Raw genomic sequence first — 10,027 nt, forward strand, 5'->3', positions numbered from 1 at the left:
ATGCTTCCCACAGTTGTGTCAAATTGGCTGGATGCCCTTTGGGTGGTAGACCATTCTTGATACACACATGAAACTGTTGAGCGGAAAGAAACCCAGCAGCGTTGTAGTTCTTGACACAAAGCAGTGCACCTGGCACCTACTACCACACTCCGTTCAAAGGCATGTAAATCGTTTGTCTTCTCCATTCACCCTCTGAATGACACACATACACAATCCATGTCTCAATTGTCTCAAGGCTTGAAACTTCTTCAACCTCCCTATCACCTCAACACACCCACTCGCCTTTGAAAACCTGGAATGAGTTTATGTAGTCAATTTGATTAATCATATTAATTTGTACTTATTAGCGGCCGCTTGAAAAGGGATGACAATGAGATGAATGAAATTAGTTAATTTTTCCCTCCCTTTCACACCATCCCTCCAGCTGTTTGTGTGTGTGTGAGAGAGAGAGAGAGAGAGAGAGAGAGAGAGAGAGAGAGAGAGAGAGAGAGAGAGAGAGAGAGAGAAAATGTTTTGACTGGGGAGCCATGCAAACTAAACTAGTGAAAACATTATAAAATAGATAACAATATTATTTTAGGAATCATGTTAATTTCAACATTTAGAGATGCTGTAGAGGTCTTTTTTCTCAGGACAACCTGGTAAAATACACATTAAAAAAGCTTAATACTTTTCCTCCTGTAGCACCACCAAGGCCACACTGTTTACCACACGTCTTCAACACCCCATATACCTCATCACAATCTCCATTATTGAAGACAAGAGATCTCCTCTACCTCCTCTGGCCTCCACTTTGACAGCAAGGGTTTATGGGATGGTGCCCGTCACAGGCACCTTCTACTTCCAAGTCCACCTTATCCTCCTCTGCTCCTCACCCTCACCCTCTCCTCTCCTCTCCTCTCCACTCCACTCCTACTACTCTACTCTCCTCTCTTCTCCTTTCTCCTCTTCTCCTTCTCATCCTCTCTTCTCCTCTCCTCCTCCGCTACTCCTCTTCTCCTTCTCCTCTTCTCCTCCTCTACTCTCCTCACCTCCTCTTCTACTCCTCTCTTCTCCGCTCCCCGCCCCTGACCTCGTCCGACTCAGCCCTTCGACCTTGCCCTTCACGGCTGAGTTAATACCATAATTACCCAGGAGGCAGGGCAGGATGCCACGCTGCGGAGGGCGTTCCCATGTTTACCAGAATATAGAATATTTGGGTGTTTTATCGGTCCCAACTCATCTTGCGTCCCAAATGGCACCCTAATCCCTATATAGTGCACACCTTTTGAACAGAACCCTATTGACCCTGGTCAAAAAGTAGTGCTCTATCGATGGGATAGTGTGCCATTTGTTCCGCAGGCTCAGACCGGGTGTCAGAGGAGCACCTTCTGATATAGAAACCCATCGATGTGAGAAATTAAAGGATGAAGGAAGCGAAAAGAGGATGAGTCAAACCTGGTTGGAATGTATGTTGTGTATTCTTCTCCAGGACAACGTGTAAATACACGTGTATGTTTAAGAGGCGTCAAACGGCAGAGGTCAGTGTCAGTCACTACTGGGAAAACAACACAGGGTGATGGGTGGTCAAAAGGCCAACGCTTGGTGTCTATCTATTGAATAAGTCATATATACACACATTCAATTACAAGGTTGAGTCAAAAGAAACTGTTAAAAAAAAAAGCCTATCTCTTCAAAGAGTATCTTAAATAATCCCCCCCCCCATCTCGACCCCCCTCCCCCCACCTTGGACCCCCCCCACCCCAGATCTGACTTTGTTGATAGCTACACTATATATACAGCAGTATGTGGACACCCCTTCATACACTATATATACAGCAGTATGTGGACATCCCTTCATACACTACAAATATAGCAGTATGTGGACATCCCTTCAACTTAGTGGATTCGGTTATTTTAGCCATGCCCGTTGCTGTCAGGTGTATAAATTGAGCCCACAGCCATGCAATCTCCATAGACAAACATTGGCAGTAAAATGGCTCAACGTGCCCACCGTCATAGGATGCCACCTTTCCAACAAGTCAGTTCGTCCAATTTCTGCCCTGCTAGAGCTACCCCCAGTCAACTGTAAGTGCTGTTATTGTGAAGTGGAAACGTCTAGGAGCAACAACGGCTCAGCCGCAAAGTGGTAAGCCACACAAGCTCACAGAACGGGACCACCGAGTGCTGAAGTGCGTAGTGCGTAAAAATCATCTGTCCTCAGTTGCAACACTCACTACCGAGTTCCAAACTGCCTCTGGAAGCAACATCAGCACAAGAACTCTTCGTCGGGAGCTTCATGAAATGGGTTTCCATGGCCGAGCATCCGCACACAAGCCTAAGATCACTGTGCGCAATGCCAAGCGTCGGCTGGAGTGGTGTAAAGTGCTCCGCCATTCGACTATGGAGCTGTGGAAACACATTCTCTGGAGTGATGAATCACGCTTCACCATCTGGCAATCTGACAAACAAATCTGGGTTTGGCGGATGCCAGGAGAACACTGCCTGCCCCCAATGTGGAAGAACTTAACTGGCCTGCAAAGAGACCTGACCTCAACCCCATCGAACACCTTTGGGATGAATTGGAATGCAGACTGCGAGCCAGGCCTAATCGCCCAACATCAGTGCCCGACCTCACTAATGAGGTCTCACTAAGTCCCTGCAGAAATGTTCCAACATCTAGTGGAAAGCCTTCCCAGAAGAGTGGAGGCTGTTATAGCAGCAAAGGGGGGGCACCAACTCCATATTAATACCCATGATCTTGGAATGAGATGTTCAACGAGCAGGTGTCCACATACTTTTGGTCATGCAGTGTACTTCATTGAGGAAAATTGCATTTACTATGACTGTGATATGTGGTTGTCTCACCTAGCTATCTTAAACTGAATGCACTATAACTATAATTCGCTCTGGATAAGAGTGTCTGCAAAATGGTGTGAAAATGTAACAATTGTAAGTATTCTGTGGTCACTGGTCCTAGTATTCTGTGGTCACTGGTCCTAGTATTCGGTGTCTGTGGTCACTGGTCCTAGTATTCTGTGTCTGGTCACTGGTCCTAGTATTCTGTGGTCACTGGTCCTAGTATTCTGTGGTCACTGGTCCTAGTATTCTGTGGTCACTGGTCCTAGTATTCTGTGGTCACTGGTCCTAGTATTCTGTGGTCACTGGTCCTAGTAATCTGTGGTCACTGGTCCTAGTATTCTGTGTCTGTGGTCACTGGTCCTAGTATTCTGTGGTCACTGGTCCTAGTATTCTGTGTCTGTGGTCACTGGTCCTAGTATTCTGTGGTCACTGGTCCTAGTATTCTGTGGTCACTGGTCCTAGTATTCTGTGTCTGTGGTCACTGGTCCTAGTATTCTGTGGTCACTGGTCCTAGTATTCTGTGTCTGTGGTCACTGGTCCTAGTATTCTGTGGTCACTGGTCCTAGTATTCTGTGTCTGTGTTCACTGGTCCTAGTATTCTGTGGTCACTGGTCCTAGTATTCTGTGGTCACTGGTCCTAGTATTCTGTAGTCACTGTTCCTAGTATTCTGTGGTCACTGGTCCTAGTATTCTGTGGTCACTGGTCCTAGTATTCTGTAGTCACTGGTCCTAGTATTCTGTGGTCACTGGTCGTAGTAATAACTTATAACTACTGTTCTGTGATGTAGGGAAACGAGGCACAACATACTATAACTACTGTTCTGTGACGTAGGGAAACGAGGCACAACATACTATAACTACTGTTCTGTGACGTAGGGAAACGAGGCACAACATACTATAACTACTGTTCCGTGATGTAGGGAAACGAGGCACAACATACTATAACTACTGTTCTGTGACGTAGGGAAACGAGGCACAACATACTATAACTACTGTTCTGTGACGTAGGGAAACGAGGCACAACATACTATAACTACTGTTCTGTGACGTATGGAAACGAGGCACAACATACTATAACTACTGTTCTGTGACGTAGGGAAACGAGGCACAACATACTATAACTACTGTTCTGTGACGTAGGGAAACGAGGCACAACATGCTATAACTACTGTTCTGTGATGTAGGGAAACGAGGCACAACATGCTATAACTACTGTTCTGTGACGTAGGGAAACGAGGCACAACATGCTATAACTACTGTTCTGTGACGTAGGGAAACGAGGCACAACATACTACGGGGAGTCGCACTCTCGGTTTAAGTATCTACAATGGAACGTGAAAAGGCCAAGGAAGTCCACTCCTCGCTGGAAACCCTACCTTCCCCAGTTGATAACATTATAAAACAGACAGTTCTGAACAACACATGCCTGTGCTCGTAGTGACATAGTAGACCTAATCGGAGACGTTTCTTCTCCTTTCTTTGCAGGGGAAACATTTTTGACTCTTTATAAAACACATTTCATGACATTTGCAATTCTATTATACTTTATATGACCGGAGACATAAACAACATATTTATTTTTTAGATGACAAATTAGTAGTCTCCTCTGATGACACTGGTAAACAGATCAGTAAAAAAAGACCTTGTCTACATCTAGGCCAATGAAAAGAGGAGACACAAATTGTGCAATATGACGTCCATCTAACCTGGAGGTGTAACGGGCGTCGTATAGAGGGGACCAATGCGCAGCGTGTTGAGTGCTCATGATTACATTTATTAACTCAAATAACACTGAAGCAAAATAACAAACAGAAACAATCAGCTTACAGTTCTGTCAGGTACAGAGACTAAAACAGAATGCAACTGCCCACAAACACAGGTGGAAAAAAAGAAGAAGAAACTACTTAAATATGATCTCCAATTAGAGGCAACGAGGACCAGCTGCCTCCAATTGGAGATCAACCCAAAAAAACAACAACATAGAAATAGTAAAACTAGAACTTAAACATAGAAATAGAAAACCACCCAAAACACCCCCTGTCACGCCCTGACCTACTCTACTATAGAAAATGACATCTTACAAGGGTCAGGACGTGACAGGAGGAGGATATTATTGTCTCCAACAAAACTTCCCAGTGGTACTGATCCAGTGTTCTCCGCTGGTGCCAATAAGCTACTGTTCGCTTAATTGGGAGTTGAGCCAGAGTAGAGTGTTTTCTTTGTGTTCTCTTTTCAGCAGTAGCCATTTGCTTTCTTAAACTATGTTTTTCTTAGGATTTTATTTTCACTGACCATTTAAACTCGACAATCAGCTATTTGCTGGGCACGCTGTACAAATTGCTCGGAACACAGCACATTTTATATAGAAGCTAATGATCCACCGTGGCCAAATCATGCTCTCTGATGTAATATTTGTAATTATTTTATTTATTTCTGTATAGGCACGTGTAATTATATAGCTAATTCAGGCACATTTAATTCAATTTACTTTAGGGGAATCTTCCCCTAGCTTATTGGACCTGCTGCCATCTTCACATCAATGTGAAAGTAACCAGAGCATTAAACAGCTGGCAGGGAGGCTTACAAGGCCGAGTTCAAATGTGACATCAAGTTCAAAGCAATCGGCGCACTGCCTAAACGGCTGACCTGCAAAGCAAACTGTTTGGCACTGTCTCTGCTCTCAGAGAGAAAGGCCCCAGGCTGGCAGTTTCGCTCTGAGCGATGGTTTCTTCACACCAACTCCATCTGACAGACTGACAGACCGACAGTGGGGGAAAAATAGAGAGGGAAACCTAGCAGAAAAGGATATCCAGATTTCTAGGAAAAGTATGTCTGAAGACAGGATTTAAAAACATTTGGGGGGTGGAATGACTGGTCTTTGTGGTTGAGGAGGAATGACTGGTCTTTGTGGTGGAGGAGGAATGACTGGTCTTTGTGGTTGAGGAGGAATGACTGGTCTTTGTGGTTAATGAGGAATGACTGGTCTTTGTGGTGGAGGAGGAATGACTGGTCTTTGTGGTGGAGGAGGAATGACTGGTCTTTGTGGTTGAGGAGGAATGACTGGTCTTTGTGGTGGAGGAGGAATGACTGGTCTTTGTGGTGGAGGAGGAATGACTGGTCTTTGTGGTGGAGGAGGAATGACTGGTCTTTGTGGTTGAGGAGGAATGACTGGTCTTTGTGGATGAGGAGGAATGACTGGTCTTTGTGGTGGAGGAGGAATGACTGGTCTTTGTGGTGGAGGAGGAATGACTGGTCTTTGTGGTGGAGGAGGAATGACTGGTCTTTGTGGTGGAGGAGGAATGACTGGTCTTTGTGGTGGAGGAGGAATGACTGGTCTTTGTGGTGGAGGAGGAATGACTGGTCTTTGTGGTTGAGGAGGAATGACTGGTCTTTGTGGTTGAGGAGGAATGACTGGTCTTTGTGGATGAGGAGGAATGACTGGTCTTTGTGGTGGAGGAGGAATGACTGGTCTTTGTGGTGGAGGAGGAATGACTGGTCTTTGTGGTTGAGGAGGAATGACTGGTCTTTGTGGTTAATGAGGAATGACTGGTCTTTGTGGTGGAGGAGGAATGACTGGTCTTTGTGCTGGAGGAGGAATGACTGGTTGTTGTGGATTTATTTATTTATTTTATTTTATTTCACCTTTATTTAAGCAGGTAGGCTACTTGAGAACAAGTTCTCATTTACAACTGCGACCTGGCCAAGATAAAGCAAAGCAGTGCGACACACACAACAACACAGAGTTACACATAGAATAAACAAACATACAGTAAATAACACAATAGGAAAAAAAGTCTATATACAGTGTGAACAAATGAGGTAAGATAAGGGCAATAAATAGGCCATAGTGGCGAAATAATTACAATGTAGCAATTACACACTGGAGTGATAGATGTGCAGAAGATGAATGTGCAGGTAGAGATACTGGGGTGCAAAGGAGAAAAAAAATAACAGTATGGGGATGAGGTAGTTGGACGGGCTATTTACAGATGGGCTATGTACATGTGTAGTGATCTGTGAGCTGCTCTGACAGCTGGTGCTTAAAGTTAGTGAGGGAGATATGAGTCTCCACCTTCAGTGATTTTTGTAATTCGTTCCAGTCATTGGCAGCAGAGAACTGGAAGGAAAGGCGGCCAAAGGAGAAATTGGCTTTGGGGGTGACCAGTGAAATATACCTGCTGGAGCGTGTGCTACTGGTGGGTGCTGCTATGGTGACCAGTGAGCTGAGATAAGGCGGGGCTTTACCTAGCAAAGACTTGTAGATGACCTGGAGCCAGTGGGTTTGGCGACGATTATTAAGCGAGGGTCAGCCAATGAGAGCATACAAGTCGCAGTGGTGGGTAATATATGGGGCTTTGGTGACAAAACGGATGGCACTGTGATAGACTGCATCCAATTTGCTGAGTAGAGTGTTGGAGGCTATTTCGTAAATGACATCGCCAAAGTCGAGGATCGGTAGGATGGTCAGTTTTACGAGGGGATGTTTTGTTGTATGATGCTTTGTTGTGAAATAGGAAGCCAATTCTAGATTTAATTTTGGATTGGAGATGCTTAATGTGAGTCTGGAAGGAGAGTTTACAGTCTAACCAGACACCCAGGTAGTTGTAGTTGTCCACATATTCTAAGTCAGAACCGTCCAGAGTAGTGATGCTAGACGGGCGGGCAGGTGCTGGTAACAATCGGTTGAAGAGCATGCATTTAGTTTTACTTGCATTTAAGAGCAGTTGGAGGCCATGGAAGGAGTGTCCAAAGAAGGGCCAGAAGTATACAGCATGGTATCGTCTGGGTAGAGGTGGATCAGAGAATCACCAGCAGCAAGAGCGACATCATTGATGTATACATAGAAAAGAGTCGGCCCAATAATTGAACCCTGTGGCACCCCCATAGAGACTGCCAGAGGTCTGGACCACAGGCCCTCCGATTTGACACACTGAACTCTATCAGAGAAGTAGTTGGTAAACCAGGCGAGGCAGTCATTTGAGAAACCAAGGCTATTGAGTCTGCCGATAAGAATGTTGTGATTGACAGAGTCGAAAGCCTTGGCCAGGTCTATGAATAGATCTGCACAGTATTGTCTCTTATCGATGGCGGTTATGATTGTAACGGGCGTCGTAAAGATTGGACCAAGGTGCAGCGGGAACGTGTATACTCATCTTCTTTATTACTCAAAAGAAGGAAAAAACAAACAAATCACGTATACAAAACAATGAACGACACTAACAGTCCTGTCAGGTGCACAGACACTAAACAGGAGACAACTACCCACCAATCCCATAACAAAAACACCCCTATACATAGGACCTTCAATCAGAGGCAACATAAACACATAGCCCAACAAACCCCGAAACACTCTAAACAAACACCCCCTGACCAAACTACAATAACAAATAACCACAGCTGCCTCCAATTGAAGGTCAATCAACAAACCCTAAACATAGAAATAGAAAGACTAGACTAGAACATAGAAATATACTAACATAGAACATTAACCAAAACCCCGGAACACTCTATACAAACACCCCTCTACATAAACACATAGCCCAACAAACCCCGAAACACTCTAAACAAACACTCCCTGCCACGTCCTGACCAAACTACAATAACAAATAACCCCTTTACTGGTCTGGACGTGACAATGATATTGTTTAGGACCTTGAGCGTGGCTGAGGTGCACTCATGACCAGCTCTGAAACCAGATTGCATAGCGGAGAAGGTACGGTGGGATTCGAAATGGTCGATAATCTGTTTGTTAATTTGGCTTTCGAAGACCTTAGAAAGGCAGGGTAGGATAGATATAGGGGGTCCTGTGTGGCTCAGTTGGTAGAGCATGGTGTTTTCAACGCCAGGGTTGTGGGTTCAATTCCCACGGGGGACCAGTATGGAAAAGAAAAATGTATGAAATGTATGCATTCACTACTGTAAGTCGCTCTGGATAAGAGCGTCTGCTAAATGACTAAAATGTAAATGTAATATAGGTCTGTAGCAGTTTGGGTCTAGAGTGTCTCCCCCCTTGAAGAGGGGGTGGACCGTGGCACCCTTCCAATATTTGGGAATCTCAGATGATATGAAAGAGAGGTTGAACAGGCTAGTAATAGGGGTTGCAGCAATTTCGGCTGATCATTTCAGAAAGAGAGGGTCCAGATTGTTTAGCCTGCTGATTTGTAGGGGTCCAGATTTTGCAACTCTTTCAGAACATCAGCTATCTGGATTTAGGTGAAGGACAAATGGGGGAGGCTTGGGCAAGTTGCTGTGGGGGGTGCAGGGCAGTTGACCAGGGTAGGGGTGGCCAGGTGGAATGCATGACCAGCTGTAGAAAAATGCTTATTGAAATTCTCAGTTATTGTGGATTTATCGATGGTGACAATGTTTCCTATCCTCAGTGCAGTGGGCAGCTGGGAGGAGGTGCTCTTATTCTCCATGGACTTTACAGTGTCCCGGAACTTTTTGGAGTTTGTGCTGCAGGTTGCAAATTTCTGTTTGAAAAAGAAAGCCTTTGCTTTCCTAACTGCCTGTGTATATTGCTTCCTAACTTCCCTGAAAAGTTGCATATCGCGGGGGCTAATCGATGTTAATGCAGTACGCCACAGGATGTTTTTATGCTGGTCAAGGGCAGTCAGGTCTGGAGTGAACCAAGGGCTATATCTGTTCCTGGTTCTACATTTTTTGAATGAGGCATGCTTATTTAAGATGGTGAGGAAAGCGCTTTTAAAGAATAGCCAGGCATCATCTACTGACAGAATGATGTCAATATCCTTCCAGGATACCCGGGCCAGGTCGATTAGAAAGGCCTGCTCGCTGAAGTGTTTTAGGGAGCGTTTGACAGTGATGAGGGGTGGTCGTTTGACCGCAGACTCATTACGGACACAAGCAATGAGGCAGTGATCGCTGAGATCCTGACTGGTCTTTGTGGTTGAGGAGGAATGACAGTTCTTTGTGGTTAAGGAGGAATGATTGGTCTTTGTGGTTAAGGAGGACGCACACACACACACACACACACACACACACACACACACACACACACACACACACACACACACACACACACACACACACACACACACAGGGAAAACGCTGGCTGGGTCACAGTGAGGCTGGCCTGCTCATTCAGAGTCTAGACAGGAAGCTGGTCTATGGCAGAGCAGGGGTTTTCTCCCTCACACCCTCACATCCCATCACACACCCACAC

General features: G+C 45.2%; 1 non-coding gene across 1 annotated transcript; it reads left to right on the plus strand.

The window, feature by feature from the left end:
* Positions 1-8,641: 8,641 nt before the first annotated feature.
* trnae-uuc (transfer RNA glutamic acid (anticodon UUC)) lies at positions 8,642-8,717 on the plus strand. The gene has a single exon. It is a non-coding gene; the product is annotated as a tRNA-Glu (tRNA).
* Positions 8,718-10,027: the final 1,310 nt, after the last annotated feature.

The sequence above is a fragment of the Salmo salar genome, chromosome ssa06 (genome assembly GCF_905237065.1).
Source record: "Salmo salar chromosome ssa06, Ssal_v3.1, whole genome shotgun sequence".
Taxonomy (NCBI): Eukaryota; Metazoa; Chordata; class Actinopteri; order Salmoniformes; family Salmonidae; genus Salmo; species Salmo salar.